The sequence below is a fragment of the Dreissena polymorpha genome, chromosome 4 (assembly GCF_020536995.1).
Source record: "Dreissena polymorpha isolate Duluth1 chromosome 4, UMN_Dpol_1.0, whole genome shotgun sequence".
NCBI classification, from domain to species: domain Eukaryota; kingdom Metazoa; phylum Mollusca; class Bivalvia; order Myida; family Dreissenidae; genus Dreissena; species Dreissena polymorpha.
The window spans coordinates 105,388,160-105,407,554 of NC_068358.1; the positions used below are offsets into that span (position 1 = coordinate 105,388,160).

Below are 19,395 nucleotides of genomic sequence, written 5' to 3' on the forward strand. Positions count from 1 at the left end.
TCGATGTAAAGCATCTGGTTTAATGTGGAAGAATAAACAGCGTAAAATACAGTTTGCGTTCGTCTGTTGTGGTGCAGCGCGTTACATAGTAAACCGATGTTATACTTTTCTGGATTAATTTAGCATTGTTTTTTTTCTAAATTGACAATTAAAAAGTTCTGAAATAAATTACATCTTTTATTTTTATACTGTACATAAATAATATTGATTCGAATCGACAATATTTGATGTAAAAATGAACTTCTGAATTAAAACTGAATGAGTTGGTAATGTTTTTTTGCAATTTTACGCAAATTGATGAAAATTTAAACTTTCTGGTTTCCACCACAAAAAAGGTCCTTCAACGATGAGACGTTCCAAAGAATTTAGCCCATATAAAAAGTATCTCTAAATTCTTTGCGCGTCTTATAAATGAGACTACCTGGCAGCATGCAGTTCATTCCATAACTGAGGGGCGAGTAAGGTAATGGTTTGTAACCTTCAGCAATGGATAAAGTTATTGACAAATTATTTATTTACTAGAAACGTTCTTATAATGTATGCATTGGTACAGAGAAATCAAGACGGTGTTCCTGGACAGTGGGTCTAGAACCCAACACTGCCTGAACCCTATAAATGCCCTTTAATATATGAGAGCCTAACTTACAGTAAGATAGCGCTGGACTAACAAGCCAACTGACAGATAGATAGACCAATTGACTAAGAGATGTTTATATAGACACCCCCCCCTACTTTTTTTGTTGTTGGGGTATATATAATTATACATGATAAAACTAGAAAACAATGACAGTAAAATTGTGCATCCATCAAACTATAAATTGCTTTAATTATCGTTATATGTTGTATTTCATTCTCTATTCTTCATTTAAGTTCAGGAGATAACATTTGAACAATAAACCAAGCAACAAAACATTGATTTAAAAACTGCACATAACCTAGAAATATGACCCAGTAGTCTTAAACAATGACAGGTAATTTCTTTTAGAGCTTACATAAAGCCCAGTGACACCAGTAATAAATTCATATTTCAGTGACAATATGTGACATAAAAGTAGGATCCTTTTTTAACTAAATTATAAATTTTCTATTTGCATATGTTCACATTAATGACAGCAAAATAAATTACATCAATTAATAAACATAATAATACCTTGCTGGGGTATGCTTTAAATCCAATGCCATTTGAACAGATTTTGGCTGTTCCTTATACACTTTGAGTTTTGTGGCTCAATTTCAATTGATTTCAATTTCTTGAACCTTATACAATATTCCCAGGCACACAAACACTGCAAAATCCAAATTGATTAATAATGTAAGTCATCCAAATATCCGTTCCCATACACTGAGTATTTTTGTCAACCAAGTCCAAAGTGTCAAAACAGAAACTTTTCACGAATGTTTACAAAAGTAATCTTATCGTAATTGAATGTTGGTTTATCGCTCTAAATCCACGCACTAGCGCCCATAATACCTCCAATCTATAATCAGCATCTAACTTTTTAAACTATATAGCAACACACACGAGAGATGAATATTAAGTTTATGACACGTAAATCAACTCTTTATAACAACTTCCATTAATTTTATTAATAACAACGCATTCCATTCACCAGTTAGTGAAGCCATAAATGATAAAAATCCATTTTCCTAATACATGAGGCTGTATTTTAATAGCATGGTTTCACACTTCGGTGTAAATTGTCCATTTTCCTCATTTCACAATGTCCAAACATTCCTTAATGACCATGAATGACTGCATAAATTACTACCAGCCAAAAAACTATACCAACACCCCCTGCATGTGAAAAAGTCAACCATTAATATCTTAACAAGAGTAACCACACTCAGGCTTTTTACTACATTCTGTCTCACACGGTTGATAAAGTCATTTTACATTTTAATGCGCTACACCAACAATATCAGCACAGCGCTGACCAACGCTGAGATCTGCGTATAACCTTATCTGAATTGTCCAATAACTGTCCATCTATTTTCGTGTCACCGAGGCATTTCTAAAACTAACCTGCCATCAGAATAAGTGCAATGTAAACAATTGAATACTGCTGTAAGGTCGGTTAAATAGCACAAATGATAGAGGGCCCAATGTCATGAGGACTTTATGAATCCTACTATCATTTTACACACAGGAATGTTTGTCCTTTTGTCAACAAATATCTATACTATTCATGCACATATTTTATTGGGTCTACCCACATTCAGTGTAAGCTATTTAACTGCTACTTAACATAATGAAGGCCATTATAAAGTTTATCAGTATATTAAGCAACCTTGTTTGTGGGATTACACAGGCAAAACTCACAAGTCATCATTTTTGGTTTAAGTTATTTTATTTTTTAGCACTAGGTCAAAATTCCAAAGTATTTGTAAGCACAAATAAAACACCCACCAATTCCCAATTTCAGTAAAAATGAAGCCATTTTTCGCAATCCAAAAAGCCCCGGTTGTTATCCCCAAATGTTGAAAAACACACTGTAGCTACTTTTGATGATTGACATTTTCAATATGTTCAAACTTTGCATTTGCAAAACAATTTAAGAGATAATGAAAAACTAAATAAATTTGTCCACTGTTTTAGAACATTTAATATGTAAATCTGTTTGTAAAGTACTTTTCTTATTCATTTTTGATTTACCCAAGTTGTAATTTCCCATGATTTTTTGGCATAGAAAATGGCATTTTGATTATTAAGTTTGCTGACATTCATTTAAAGAAATTAAGATAATGTGAGATGCCATATCAATGCATAATGCATAAAATGTCATCCTAGATAAGCCTGTGAAGTCTGCACATGCCAATCACGGACATCAATTTCTGCCTAGACCGGATTTATGTTTCGCAGAGACTTCCTTCAAATGAATAATTCCTTGAAACCGTTGTGTCATCCCTGGTTAGCCTGTGCACATGCAATGTTTTCCCAATACATGCCCCTTATGATGAAAAGTAATGTCATTCGCAGTCTAGTGAGCATTCCTTTGCCTCACAAAGTAGAGAATTGTACTTAACCCTTTGCATGCTGGGAAATTTGTCGTCTGCTAAAATGTCAGTCAGCTGAATTTCTAAAATTAGCATTTTCTTCGATTTTTTTCAAAGAATACTATCAGAAAAGCAAACAGTTTGGATCCTGATGAGACGCCCCGTTCTGTGGCGTCTCATCTGGATTCAAACTGTTTGCAAAGGCCTTCAAAATTCGGTTCCAGCATTGAAAGAGTTTTGATAATGTCAAATAAATAAATAGCACTGCAATTGCTTGTGAAACTATTTAAACAGCCATGGAAACAAATGTTTGCATAAAGACTTAAAAAGCTGTGATAATGATGGATTAAACATTATATATCTCAAAGCAAATACTATTTAAAACAACAGGAATTCCTTATGCAATTATGTGTATTTACAACAACTAATGTTGTTCATACACTTCAACATATCAAATTATGTTCGTATGCTGTGCAAAAAATTGTTTAATTATTGTTCTTATTTTAAAAACAATTAACTCCAGATTGGTATGTAAAGCATAGCTACAATGTTCGCAAAACCTCATAGTGTTGAATAAATTTATATGAAATATTTCACTATATAATGTAACATATTTGGAAAATTTGCCTGACAGTCCTTACTAACAATTCGGTGTTAAGTTTTCAAGCTTTTCATTAAAAGAAGTAGCCCTCTGTGCATGTAAATACAGCTGGTGATTTCAGAAGAGGTTCAATTAAAGGTACAGGTGGCTCCTACCTAGTCAGGTGTCTGACTAGGGACTAGGGACATCCTGTGGATGTTTTCAAATCCATTTGGGCAGAAAATGGAGTTAACTTTTTAACTGTGCCAGTAAATCAGTGAAATTGAGGGTTAGATGTGGACACTGAGATAATAATGAGCTTTGAATAAGAGTTAAACCACTGGGACAATCTTTCAACAGCTACCAATTTAAAGCTATTTAAGTGGCTGACTAATGAACGGCCTCACAAATGATTGACCTGCCATTAAATGCCTGGCTTTTCTCACCGGGTGTCATATTTTATGCCAGGAATTTCCTTTCTCACATTATATTATTTAATTTGCCCTTGGATGTTATTGCATAAATTATCATTTAAAATCATACAAGAGCAACATTTGCTTGGTATTTTGGAAAAATCATGCATTACCTAAGCCAATATAATTGACCCGGCTGTAATGACAAATAAACACACACAAGCCCTCATTCCACATGTAGCAAAATGTAACAATAACAAAATGGACCCCTGAGCATGGCCAGTTTCACCTCCAGTGGAATTATTTCAACAAAGTTTGCAGAAAACCACCACCCCCTGTATGTCGATAATCCAAACTCAGTTGGATAATTCAAACTGAAGAAAAAAATGTTGGCCGAAACTAAAACTGAAAGGTAGATGACTATTTTATCATTTCTGCTAATTTAGTAACTACAATGACGTAATTTTTCTACATATGTGATAGTGAATGTCTGACACACACAGGCGTTTTGAATTTTTGAAGTTTGCAATGGTTTAAAGGGGCCTTTTCACAGATTTTGGCATTTTTTTAACTTATTCATTAAATGCTTTATATTGATAAATGTAAACATTGGATCATAAAAGCTCCAGTAAAAAATCAAGAAAAAAATTTAAAAAAGGAAAAGAACATTGCCCGGAGCAGGTTTCGAACCGTGACCCCTGGAGTCCTTCCAGAGTCCTGAAGTAAAAACGCTTTAGCCTACTGAGCTATTCCGCCGAGTACACATTCGTGACGTATTTTATACCTTATATAAGCAATCTTCGTAGTTTCACAAAATTTAACGACAAAAACAGAACTCTCCAAATTATTCAATCGTTTCGCGTTGCAACGCTTTATAATTTTTAGGTTTTAAAATCGTCAAAAGATGCATATAATGGCTATATTAGAGCATGGTTAATGTTCAGTATTCAGTACTGTTTCCTCACAAATATCATAACTAAAACGAAAACTTACGAATCTGAAACAACTTTTTTCAATTTTGTCAATTAACCAAAGCGTGAAAAGATCCCTTTAATAGTTTTCTAGTAAAAAGCGATAAATTTGTCTTCGAAAAATGCTAATTTACATGAAATGCGACCATTGTGTTGAATTATTTACACGTTAATTGACAAAAGAGCGAACGAAACTGTAACAGAGATATGCCAAATTATATTAGGAATGTCCTTTAAAAGTTTCCTTATAACACCTAGTGTGTTTCTGTGATAAAATCATGTGTTTGCAGGTTGGGTATTACACTTTATGGATAAATCCAAACTGACATAAAGACATCTGGCAGTTTGGTCATTATCCATCGTATTCTTGATGTTAGTTTGGAATTATCCATACACTAGTTAGGTCATTATCCAATTTGTATATTTTTGTCCCAAACAAATACGAATATATTGCGTTTTCGAGCATTTACGCCAATACTTTTCTTAACATACATACATGAAAGGTAAATACATTTAAGTCCAAGCATTAAAACATTAAAAACCTTCGATTACAATTGTTTTTGGCCTTAACCTTTTGACAATTTCATTTACTTTTTCAAGATTTTCAAACAAATTCATTTTATTTTGACATAATTGTTTTTAATTGGTGTGAGTTTCTTAGCGCATTGTATCCGGCAAATAACATTTTATAAAAAAGAAACGTTTTTCATGTCACAACTAAACATAAATAAACGTGTTATTGGAAATAAATAACTGAAGTCTTTATTTCTGTCACCATTTGTTCCTTCAGTTTGAATTATCCTACTCAGTTTGGATTATCGACATACAGGGGGTGACCGCAATACACACAATTTTACATGTCAAAAATTGAAAATTTTAAGTCCTTGTAGTGTCAGAGGAAAATATTTTGTTATTTTTCTATGCAAGTATATTCAAATTTAATGACCGACTGGGTGGGGCCAATTTTGACCCCAATGATTTGATAAAACTAGAAAAAGACCCAAATACAATGTTATACAAGTAAATTCGTTGAATTGATTTCCCCAGCAAAAAAAAACAAGAAAGACGGAGACGGGTGATGCTCCCCAAAGTTTTTTTTTGTCACAATATTGCACTATATATTCAGATAAAAGGAAACGTCTTGAGGGCACAGTAGTTGGGGGGACAAGAATTTTTATGGAAAATTTCAAAGGGCCATAACTGTGTAAAAAATCATCCGTGCAGAACCCGCTGATAATATGCACATCTCCTCTTGGTAGTGAAGCTTCCCATAAAGTTTCATTGAATTCCGGTCATTAGTTGCTGAGAAACAGCTCGGACAAAAATTGTGCACGGACGGACAGACAAAGCGGCGACTATATGCTCTCCCTAAAATAAATTTTGGGGGAGCATAAAAATGGTTAATGGATAGGTGCAAATCCCTTGATATACGGTATTATCATAAAAAATAAGTGTAGGGTAATTGTTTTTATGAATTGAATACTCCTCATTTATATCTATACACCCATAAAGTTTCATGTTGAAATCTTATAACGTATCTGAGATATAGCATTGAAAAGTTACATCGTACAAACACAACAAAGGGGAAGTAACCTTAGTTAAATTATTGCAGGGTTATGGTTCTTGTGTATGGCACTTCTTCCCATTGATTTCTACACCCCATGAAGATTTATTTTGAAATATTGTATGTATCTGAGATAATTAGCACTGAAAAGTTCCACCATACAAAAACAACAAAGGGCAACAATTCTAATTTAAGAAAGTAAAGGGTTGTGGCTCTTAAGCATGGCACTTCTCATTAATAATCAAATAACAAACTTCAAAAAAAAATTGCATGCAAATGCTTCTTTAAAATAGCTGACTTGTTAGCACATTGACTGTTAAATCAACATAAACTATGAAGAAATCAATTTGAATTGCAGTACACAAAAGCATTCCAACAATTAATTAATTAGCATTTTAACAAATACATTAAACATACCATAATCACTCACAATGTAATCTGCTTTGACAGGACACAGTTTCAAGGATATTAATTGTTTAAAATAAACATTGATGAATTTTTAATTGATGCAATTAAACGCTATCATTTAATGCATATGAAGAGGACATTTATCGTGATCCATGTACTAACATCTTGAACAATTGCATTATTAACTTTCATCATTTCATGATCAAACATGGTTGTCCTTTACTAACATTAAATCTTGTTTAAATATACTGTACAATCATAATTATTCTTGGGACAATTATTTTCATTCATTGCGGTGGTAGACTGCTCCAAGACTTAAAGATACCAACCATTATTATTCCCACGTTAAAATTTTTGAAGATGCAATTACCGTAGGCATTAAATACTTAAATATTCTATATATAATCTACGCACGCTTCCAACCTTTGTTTCACAATCAAGATGATTCAAGATAAAACACTTAGCAGAGTTCTTGTGTACTGTGTACTTAGCTAATTCAGTAAAGCTGCATTGATACTGTTAACTTTTTAATAATTTGGTAAAATTGTACAAATAAGAACTAATTGTTATGACAAGCTTTTTCCACAATCATAAATCAAAAACTATGTGTGCCCCCAAATAGTGTTTCTCTTTGTTTAAAAAACATGAAATTTTATGCTGTATAATGCTAATGATTTTACAGTAAAATATTTTATGCAAATGTCAATCAGGTTTTTTATGAACTATAGGTTAAATGCCTTCTTTTACCGGTCTTTATATTACACAAGTAATGCAGCTTGAACATAATACATAAACAACACATACCAGAATACTCCAAACCATTTACATAACGATGTCATAAAACAACAAACACATGTAAACTTAAAGGAAGGGGAATGATTCTCCACAAATAAATAAATAATAAATCTTTAAAGAAATCTATTTTGGTAAAGACCATTTAGTTTATTTATCAACCATTACATTGTATTTAGAACCTATTAGTGTTTTAAGATATTCATGGGCAAAGAATAAATCAAATTCCTTATGAAACAACATGGCACATTTTGTCACTTAATGAGGAAACTTGATTCAAGGGTAACTTGTAAATACAATAACATGAATTCATCAGACACCTTTATATCAATTACTTCCGTGCTTAATGAAGGCTTTAAAACAATGGTCAGCTGTTATTGAGACAATTATCGAAGGAGCATTACGGACATGTCAATGCTAATTGTACTAGTCACAAACCTTGTGGTTTAAGTTTAAATCACTAGTTGTTCAAGATCACAGGGGCATTCAAATATGACATCACAAACCTTGTGATTTAAGTTGAATCACTAGTTGTTCAAGATCACAGGGGCATTCTAGTTGTTCAAGATCACAGGGGCATTCTAGTTGTTCAAGATCACAGGGGCATTCTAGTTGTTCAAGATCACAGGGGCATTCTAGTTGTTCAAGATCACAGGGGCATTCTAGTTGTTCAAGATCACAGGGGCATTCTAGTTGTTCAAGATCACAGGGGCATTCTAGTTGTTCAAGATCACAGGGGCATTCTAGTTGTTCAAGATCACAGGGGCATTCTAGTTGTTCAAGATCACAGGGGCATTCTAGTTGTTCAAGATCACAGGGGCATTCTAGTTGTTCAAGATCACAGGGGCATTCTAGTTGTTCAAGATCACAGGGGCATTCAAATATGACATGAGCCTCGCTCTGTGAAAACAGGGATAAATGCATGAGCATAACGTGCCGTCCCAGGGACATCACTTTTCTGCCTAAACTTCATTTTCCTATAGAAGAGACTTTGATTAACCCTTTGCATGCTGGGAAATTTGTCGTCTGCTAAAATGTCGTCTGCTGAATTTCTAAAATTAGCATTTTCCTTGATTTTTTTCAAAGAATACTATCAGAATAGCAAACAGTTTGGATCCTGATGAGACGCCACATTCTGAATTCAAAATTTGGTTCCAGCACTGAAAGGATTAACAGTTTCCCACATAGATCCATATTTTGGCCTGTTTGTAGTTTCTTTGAAAATTATCTTTAATCAAAGACCTTTCTTACTAGATTCAATTTTTTAAGGCTTCATCTCCAAACCATAGAAACTGATAAGCAGCAAACAGCATAAAACCTGAACAGACTGCGAGTTTCTCTGTTTCTCCTGTGGGCAGATATTTGGTGGCTTCACGTTGCAAGTTCCCCAACTGATGGTTTTGATTCATATATCCTGGTGGTGGATGCATTCATATGTCCCCAGCAATTTTTTTCCTTCTTTATAAAGTACCGCAAAACAGCACTTACCCAATTAGGAACAAGAGGGCCAAGATGGCCCAAATTCGCTCACCTTTTTTTACAAGGCCTTGTTCATTGCTTAGTTGAAAATTCAGTACTCTAGAGCATCTTAGATTGGTTCTCTTGTGTTTACTTTTGCAGTATGAGCATATGATTAATTCTTGCAAACATTTGCAAGTAATGCTAATTCTTCATGTGTTTACAAGGTTTTTGTAAGATTTGGACCTCCTGACCAAGATTTTGACCCCACATGACGAAAGGTCAAACTTTGCATAGATATCATCAAGAAAAACATCCTGGTCAAGTATCATCATTATTGGACCAAAACTATGGCCTCTAGTGTGTTTACAAGGTATCATTGGGACAAATCTTCTGACCAAATTTCATGCAGATTGGACAAGAAATGTGCCCTCTAGAGTGTTTACAAGGTTTCTCTATAGCCAAATAAGGAAAACTGCCCCGCCCACAGGAATCCATGTTTTTCAAAGTACCGGAACCACTTTTGAACTCAACCAAGATATCATTAAGACAACCATTTTGACAAAGTGACATGAAGATTGGGCATGAAATGTGACTTCTTGAGTGTTTACAAGGTTTTTCTTTTTTTTGACCTAGTGACCTAGTTTTCAACCCAGCATAACCCAGTTTAGAAATCGATCTAGGTATCATTGGGACAAATCTTCTGACTAAGTTTCATGAAGATCGGACAAGAAATGTGGCCTCTAGAGTGTTTACAAGGTTTCTCAATAGCCAAATAAGGAAAACTGCCCCCCCACCCCATGGCGGACATGTTTTTCAACGGACCGGAACCACTTTTGAACTCAACCAAGATATTATTAAGACAAACATTTTGACAAAGTTACATGAAGATTGGGCATGAAATGTGACTTCTACAGTGTTTACAAGGTTTTTCTTTGTTTTTGACCTAGTGACATAGTTTTTGACCCATCATGACCCAGTTTCAAACTCGACCGAGATATCATTGGGACAAAGCTTCTGACCAAGTTTCATGAAGATCGGACAAGAAATGCGGCCTCTAGAGAGTTTACAAGGTTTCTCAATAGCCAAATGAAGAAAACTGCCCCGCCCACTGGCGGCCATGTTTTTCAACGGACCGGAACCTGTTACTTTTGAACTCAACCAAGATATCATTAAGACAAACAATTTGACAAAGTTACATGAAGATTGGGCATGAAATGTGACTTCTACAGTGTTTACAAGGTTTTTCTTTTTTTTGACCTGATGACCTAGTTTTTGACCCGACACAACTCAGTTTTGAACTCAAGATATATTTTATTGGGACAAAGCTTCTGACCAAGTTTCATGAAGATCGGACAAGAAATGTGGCCTCTAGAGTGTTTAAAAGGTTTCTCAATAGCCAAATAAGGAAAACTGCCCCCCCCCTACTGGCAGCCATGTTTTTTTCAACAGACCGGAACCACTTTTGAACTCAACCAAGATATCATTAAGACAAACATTTTGACAAAGTTACATTAAGAATGGACATGAAATGTGACTTCTACAGTGTTTACAATGTTTTTCTTTGTTTTTGACATAGAGACCTAGTTTTTGACCCGGAATGACCCAGTTTTAAACTCGACCGAGATATCATTGGGACAAAGCTTCTGACCAAGTTTCATGAAGATCAAACAAGAAATGTGGCCTCTATAGAGTGTTTACATGGTTTCTCAATAGCCAAATAAGGAAAACTGCCCTGCCCACTGGCGGCCATGTTTTTCAACGGACCGGAACCACTTTTGAACTCAACCAACATATCATTAAGACAAACATTTTGACAAAGTAACATGAAGATTGGGCATGAAATGTGACTTTTACAGTGTTTACAAGGTTTGTCTTTTTTTAACCTAGTGACCTAGTTTTTGACCTGGCATGACCCAGTTTCGAACTCGACTGAGATATCATTGAGACAAAGCTTCTGACTAAGTTTCATGAAGATCGGACAAGAAATGTGGCCTCTAGAGTGTTTACAAGGTTTCTCAATAGCCAAATAAGGAGAACTGCCCCGCCCACTGGCGGCCATGTTTTCAACAGACCGGAACCACTTTTGAACTCAACCAAAATGTCATTAATTAAGACAAACATTTTGACAAAGTTACATGAAGATTGGGCATAAAATGTGACTTCTACAGTGTTTACAATGTTTTTCTTTTTTTTGACCTAGTGACCTAGTTTTTGACTCGGCGCAACCCAGTTTCGAACTCGACCGAGATTTTATTGAAACAAAGATTCTGACAAAGTTTCATGAAGAACAAATGTGGACAGACGACGGACAAAGACCGATCACAAAACCTCACCTGAGCAATCAGGTGAGCTGAAAAACTACAAATTTCACAATTGCTGTCAAAAAAGTTCCAAATTGAAGGTAGATATTTTTTATAAATAAAATGCAACATTCTGTTAGTTTCCCTATGCAGCTCTAGGGCTTGAACCTAAGGCCACGACTTTTATATTTCTTGGGTTACAAAACCGCCGACCCTAATTTTTGGAAAATGGGAAAAAAAAAAAAAAATCGGAAAATCGTCTTATTTTATTCCCGACCGCACTGAAAAATGAGCGAAACGACAAAAAAAACGATCCGCTTTGAGTACGTTTGCGAATAAAATCAAGTAAGTACAATGAACGATTGGTTCACATATATTACAGAGATCGGGATATTTTTCAATGTGACACAGTATGTACCAGTCCTTTTATGGGCACTTCTCAAAAAAAATTTAATTACAGACAATAGGAAAATCAGCGTCAGTAAAATGTCGACCGCATCAAAATTTATTTCCGAGTCTGTGACGCAACTATATTGTTTAACATGTTTATTATATTAAACAAACCCGATATTATAGTAGATAAAAAAGTATTACCTTGCAATTTGATAATTAGTATAAATAATCCAATAAAACACTGCCATTATTTACGATATATATGTTTAGGAATTTTGTAAACACGTCCGCCATAGTTTATAGGAACTGTACAGAAAGTTTGGAAATCGGAACAAATCGGTATATCTAAAAAAATCATTGATAAATGTATTTGTCGTTTTAATGCTTAGGGCCGAGTAATTTCGGCAAATCGGAACTCAACTTGCGTAAAATACTAGCTCAATTAACCGTTAAACTCCGCCTCCGTTCTCTGCAAAAGATTCGAAGGCGGAGCTATGCACGTGCTATTATTAAATTGGAGGATTGCAATTGAGAAACAAACGCACGATTGGTTCGGCATGTTGATTGCTAGACAAAGGAAGCCAATTTTGTTGGCGCGAAATTTGTCGCTTTATTGCTTCAGACAGCAAGCGGCTTTCCTTTGATGACGTCAAACTGTTAATTCACACAGACTGCACATTTCGGAAGACTTTAACTGGCTCCTTGTTTACAATTCCAGTAAAAACACTTGCTAACATTAAACTTTGGATTAAATTATCAAAATAAAGCAAAAGCCAAGTTGACAAATATGATTGTATTAATTCGCATCAGTTCAAATAAGACGTTTTGCGTTGTAAATCAACGAGTTTTCATGACAACAACAACTTTAACAAACATTACCGCGACGACGCGGGGATCGATCTACCTCGATTTTTTTTCATGGACGATGTCATAAGTCCAATAAGAGCAAGCACATACTTTGTGTATGAGTAGTTTATCTTATATAAGATTTATGCAACGGGCATCGCATTGCGTAATGGTGCGCATCGAATTACGGAAATGAAGCGCAGTTTTTCGTTTTAATGGGAGAAGAACGCATGTCATTTAATGGAGTGTTTAAAATTGCCTGATGTTACAAAAGGTGCTTTTAGGTGACTCATTTCATTTGAAGATATAGATGTGTTTCATTGCATAATTTGATTTTTCGTCTCTGTGTTAAGGTTTTAAAAGATATGATGTCTTTGTTCTGATGTTATTAGTATAAACTTATTTTTCCAATGTTTTTTTTTTTTTTTTTTTTTCGACCGCCCGATGGACCATTTTCAAAATAATTTTTGTAACCCAATAAAAAAAAAAGTCGTGGCCTAAGTATATATAATATAAACACTTTACAACATTTAGTTATCAATTTTAAAGTATTTCGGAGCAAAATATCAAATACACCAATTTCCCAATATGAAGACTTCAAAACAGGAATTTTCCCGATTTCAGTTTTCATTCGCGCACAATTTTCCCAATTGGGCTAGTACCGGTACTTTGGGAAAAAAATATCGCTGGTACCAGTGTGGACCAGACATTAAATCCTGGGCACAGGCAAAGTAGATGTTGATAAGTTGTGTTTTGTTTGTAAATAATTATGAAGCGATGTGTGCCACAGTCTTGCAGGGTGGATTTTATAATGTTTTATGTATTTAAGAAAAATGAGAACATGGTATGGTTTATAACACTGGTGATAGGTTGGTGTTGTGTTGCATACAGCTGTGTTGGACTAATTGCATGTGCATAAAGTGTTGTCCCAAATCAGTCTGTTCAGTCTACACAGGCTAATCAGGGACAACACATTCTGCCTTAACTGGATTTTCATTTAGAAGAGACTTCCTTGAAACGAAAAATTCCAGGAAAGCGGCAAGTGTGACAAGTGACTTGCCTTTGCAAAAAAATTCAGGAAAGCGAAAAAAGTGACTTGCCTTTGCAGATAGTGAGGCTTATATGTTTTATAACATGTGTGATGGCCTGGTGTCATGTTGCATGCAGCTGTGTTGACACTTGATGACAGTGGGTATGGACTGCCTTTGAGGTTGACATTTGAGACATGGTTGAGTGATTTCATTGTCAGTTCGCATGCCATTTTTTGGTATCAGATGCTGTAACTCAAATATTCAGCACTGAAATAGTATATGACTTGTTACAGATTTTCTTAAGATGTAATATTTTTTTCTTGATAAAAAAGAGTTTGTAAAGGTAATAAATTGTATTATCTGTGTGCCATGCCTATTGTCTATTGTTGAGCATTTTTCAAACTACAAATGTTTAACCAGTTTGTAGTTGCCCACTTAAACCTGAGCGCAGCTCATATTCTTCAAGAAATGTTAACTGAGGGAATATTAAGAACATCAAGCGAAAAATTCATTGCTAAAGTACACAATTGTACTTATTTCAACTGCCTACTGTATTGACCATGTTAAAGGCAAAGCCCGCTGGACGTCTTGAGCAATTCACCAGAAATACCTAACAAACAATTCATTTGTAGCATACTATATAATACTAATTTTACCCTTCATTATTTTGTAGCTACATGTTTGTAAGGGGCAAAGAGCTGAGATAAACAGATAAGACTGATCCTTGATGAGCTCTGCCATCAAAGCTATAGGGTAATGGTAAGCCTCACTTGAGACAAGGCTGATCCTTCATGAGCTCTGCCATCAAAGCTATAGGGTAATGGTAAGCCTCACTTGAGACAAGGCTGATCCTTCATGAGCTCTGCTATCAAAGCTATAGGGTAATGGTAACCCTCACTTTAGACAAGGCAGATCCTTCATGAGCTCTGCCATCAAAGCTATAGGGAAATGGTAAGCCTCACTTGAGACAAGGCTGATCCTTCATGAGCTCTGCCATCAAAGCCATAGGGTAATGGTAAGCCTCACTTGAGACAAGGCTGATCCTTCATGAGCTCTGTTATCAAAGCTATGGGGTAATGGTAAGCCTCACTTGAGACAAGGCTAATCCTTCATGAGCTCTGCCATCAAAGCTATATGGTAATGGTAAGCCTCACTTGAGACAAGGCTGATCCTTCATGAGCTCTGTCATCAAAGCTATAGGGTAATGGTAAGCCTCAATTGAGACAAGGCTGATCCTTCATGAGCTCTGCCATCAAAGCTATAGGCTAATGGTAAGCCTCACTTGAGACAAGGCAGATCCTTCATGAGCTCTGCTATCAAAGCTATAGGGTAATGGTAAGCCTCACTTTAGACAAGGCAGATCCTTCATGAGCTCTGCCATCAAAGCTATAGGGAAATGGTAAGCCTCACTTGAGACAAGGCTGATCCTTCATGAGCTCTGCCATCAAAGCCATAGGGTAATGGTAAGCCTCACTTGAGACAAGGCTGATCCTTCATGAGCTCTGTTATCAAAGCTATGGGGTAATGGTAAGCCTCACTTGAGACAAGGCTAATCCTTCATGAGCTCTGCCATCAAAGCTATATGGTAATGGTAAGCCTCACTTGAGACAAGGCTGATCCTTCATGAGCTCTGTCATCAAAGCTATAGGGTAATGGTAAGCCTCACTTGAGACAAGGCTGATCCTTCATGAGCTCTGCCATCAAAGCTATAGGGTAATGGTAAGCCTCACTTAAGACACTGCTGATCCTTCATGAGCTCTGCTATCAAAGCTATAGGATAATGGTAAGCCTCACTTGAGACAAGGCTGATCCTTCATGAGCTCTGCCATCAAAGCTATAGGGTAATGGTAAGCCTCACTTGAGACAAGGCTGATCCTTCATGAGCTCTGCCATCAAAGCTTTAGGGTAATGGTAAACCTCACTTGAGACAAGGCTGATCCTTCATGTGCTCTGTTATCAAAGCTATAGGGTAATGGTAAGCCTCACTTAAGACAATGCTGATCCTTCATGAGCTCTGCCATCAAACCTATAGGGTAATGGTAAGCCTCACTTGAGACAAGGCTGATCCTTCATGAGCTCTGTCATCAAAGCTATAGGGTAATGGTAAGCCTCACTTAGGACAATTCTGATCCTTCATGAGCTCTGCCATCAAGCTATAGGGTAATGGTTAGCCTCACTTGAGACAAGGCTTACCCTTCATGAGCTCTGTTATCAAAGCTATAAGGTAATGGTAAGCCTCACTTGAGACAAGGCAGATCCTTCATGAGCTCTGCCATCAAAGCTATAGGGTAATAGTAAGCCTCACTTGAAACAAGGCTGATCCTTCATGAGCTCTGCTATCAAAGCTATAGGGTAATGGTAAGCCTCACTTGAGACATGGCTGATCCTTCATGAGCTCTGCCATCAAAGCTATAGGGTAATGGTAAGCCTCACTTGAGACAAGGCTGATCCTTCATGAGCTCTGCCATCAAAGCTATAGGGTAATGGTAAGCCTCACTTGAGATAAGGCTGATCCTTCATGAGCTCTGCTATCAAAGCTATAGGGTAATGGTAAGCCTCACTTGAGACAAGGCTAATCCTTCATGAGCTCTGCCATCAAAGCTATAGGGTAATGGTAAACCTCACTTGAAACAAGGCTGATCCTTCATGAGCTCTGCCATCAAAGCTATAGGGTAATGGTAAACCTCACTTGAGACAAGGCTGATCCTTCATGAGCCCTGCCGTCAAAGCAATAGGATAATGGTAAGCCTCACTTGAGACAAGGCTGATCCTTCATGAGCTCTGCCATCAAAGCTTTAGGGTAATGGTAAACCACACTTGAGACAAGGCTGATCCTTTATGAGCTCTGCCATCAAAGCTATAGGATAATGGTAAGCCTCGCTTGAGACAAGGCTGATCTTCATGAGCTCTGCCATCAAAGCTATAGGATAATGGTAAGCCTCACTTGAGACAAGGTTGATCCTTCATGAGCTCTGCCATCAAAGCTATAGGGTAATGGTAAACCTCACTTGAGACAAGGCTGATCCTTCATGAGCTCTGCCATCAAAGCTATAGGGTAATGGTAAGCCTCACTTGAGACAAGTCTGATCCTTCATGAGCTCTTCCATCAAAGCTATAGGGTAATGGTAAGCCTCACTTCAGACAAGGCTGATCCTTCATGAGCTCTGTTATCAAAGCTATAGGGTAATGGTAAGCCTCACTTGAGACAAGGCTGATCCTTCATGAACTCTGTTATCAAAGCTATAGGGTAATGGTAAGCCTCACTTGAGACAAGGCAGATCCTTCATGAGCTCTGCCTTCAAAGCTATAGGATAATGGTAAGCCTCGCTTGAGACAAGGCTGATGTTCATGAGCTCTGCCATCAAAGCTATAGGATAATGGTAAGCCTCACTTGAGACAAGGCTGATCCTTCATGAGCTCTGCCATCAAAGCTATAGGGTAATGGTAAACCTCACTTGAGACAAGGCTGATCCTTCATGAGCTCTGCCATCAAAGCTATAGGGTAATGGTAAGCCTCACTTGAGACAAGTCTGATCCTTCATGAGCTCTTCCATCAAAGCTATAGGGTAATGGTAAGCCTCACTTCAGACAAGGCTGATCCTTCATGAGCTCTGTTATCAAAGCTATAGGGTAATGGTAAGCCTCACTTGAGACAAGGCTGATCCTTCATGAGCTCTGTTATCAAAGCTATAGGGTAATGGTAAGCCTCACTTGAGACAAGGCTGATCCTTCATGAGCTCTGTTATCAAAGCTATAGGGTAATGGTAAACCTCACTTGAGACAAGGCTGATCCTTCATGAGCTCTGATATCAAAGCTATAGGGTAATTGTAAGCCTCACTTGAGATAAGGCTGATCCTTCATGAGCTCTGCCATCAAGCTATAGGGTAATGGTTAGCCTCACTTGAGACAAGGCTGACCCTTCATGAGCTCTGTTATCAAAGCTATAAGGTAATGGTTAGCCTCACTTGAGACAAGGCAGATCCTTCATGAGCTCTGCCATCAAAGCTATAGGGTAATGGTAAGCCTTACTTGAGAAAAGGCAGATCCTTCATGAGCTCTGCCATCAAAGCTATAGGGTAATGGTAAGCCTCACTTGAGACAAGGCTGATCCTTCATGAGCTCTGCCATCAAAGCTATAGGATAATGGTAAGCCTCACTTGAGACAAGGCTGATCCTTCATGAGCTCTGCCATCAAAGCTATAGGGTAATGGTAAGCCTCACTTGAGACAAGGCTGATCCTTCATGAGCTCTGCCATCAAAGCTATAGGGTAATGGTAAGCCTCACTTGAGACAAGGCTGATCCTTCATGAGCTCTGCCATCAAAGCTATAGGGTAATGGTAAGCCTCACTCTGGAAAAACCTGGCTTAATTAATTTGTTTAAAGTGTTGTTCCAGATTAGCCTGCGCAGTCCACACAGGTTAATCAGGACAACACTTAATGTTTTTATTGTATTTTCATTTGAAGGAAGTATCTTATAGAGATAAGAAACCGTCGGAGACGGGTGATGCTCCCCAAAGTTTTTTTTGGTCACAATATTGCACTATATATTCAGATAAAAGGAAACGTCTTGAGGGCACAGTAGTTGGGGGACAAGAATTTTTTAATAGAAAGTTTCGAAGGGCCATAACTCTGTGAAAAATCATCCGACCAGAACCCTCTGATAATATGCACCTCTCCTCTTGGTAGTGAAGCTTCCCATAAAGTTTCATTGAATTCTGGTCACAAGTTGCTGAGAAATAGCCCACACAAAAATTTTGCACAGACGGACAGACAGACACACACACACATGGACAGACGAAGCGGCGACTATATGCTCGCCCGAAAATAAATTTTGGGGGAGCATAGAAACCCTTTATAGGCAAAAAGTGGCATCCCTAATTAGCCTGTTCAGACTTCACATGCTACTCTGTGACAACACTTTAAGAGCCCACGTTTCTCTGAATGTGGCACATGGTCAATGAGCCAAGATTATTATTTTATCACAAGTTGCAAAGTACAAAGTCTGATTCAAGATAAACACAGGCTTCCTGGGTTTGTAGGCAGGCATGCCAAATGGCAGGCACTTATGAATGAAACTTACTAGAGAGACTGGTGTTTCTACAGGCAGGCAGTATTTCATCAATCAGCCGACATGCTAGGTAAACACACACCTGTTACAAACCTCTGTTGTACCTAGGGTGAGCAGATAAGCAGAAGCTTGTGAGCCTTCACAGAAATGGAAGAAAATTAATGAGAATACATGTGAAACTGATGCATGCATGCTCTCTAGGAAACACATTTGAGCTCACCTGAGCACAACATGCTTTAATATGGTGAGCCTTTGGGACTGCATTTTGTCTGTCATGCATAGTCCGTCGTGTATTGTCAACATTTGCCTTGTTACCACTTTAGAGGCCAATTTATTGTCTGATCTTCATGAAACTTGGTCAGAACATGTGTCTTAACCCATTTATGCCTAGAGGACTCTCCCATCCTTCTAAATTGGATCAATTTATTTCCAAAATAAGGGATGTCTAGTATATTTATTTCTATATTTAGAATATTTCTTACAGAAATTCCTTTAAGCAAACAGCGCAGACCCGGATGAGATGCCGCATCATGTGGCGTCTCATCTGGGTCTACCCTGTTTGCCAAGGTCTT

At 37.1% G+C, this 19,395-nt stretch overlaps 1 protein-coding gene across 3 annotated transcripts in view; it reads right to left on the bottom strand.

Moving 5' to 3' along the window:
• LOC127877199 (rho GTPase-activating protein 7-like) overlaps window positions 1-19,395 on the bottom strand; it is a 271,035-nt gene that overhangs the window by 172,752 nt on the left and 78,888 nt on the right. The window contains exon 1 of one of the 3 annotated variants that reach the window (XM_052422866.1): window positions 1,151-1,500. The exons of the other annotated variants lie outside the window; for them this stretch is intronic. The gene's annotated coding sequence lies outside the window, so the exon portion shown is untranslated. Of the gene's footprint in view, window positions 1-1,150; window positions 1,501-19,395 lie in introns of those variants that run through there. 3 annotated transcript variants of the gene reach the window in all.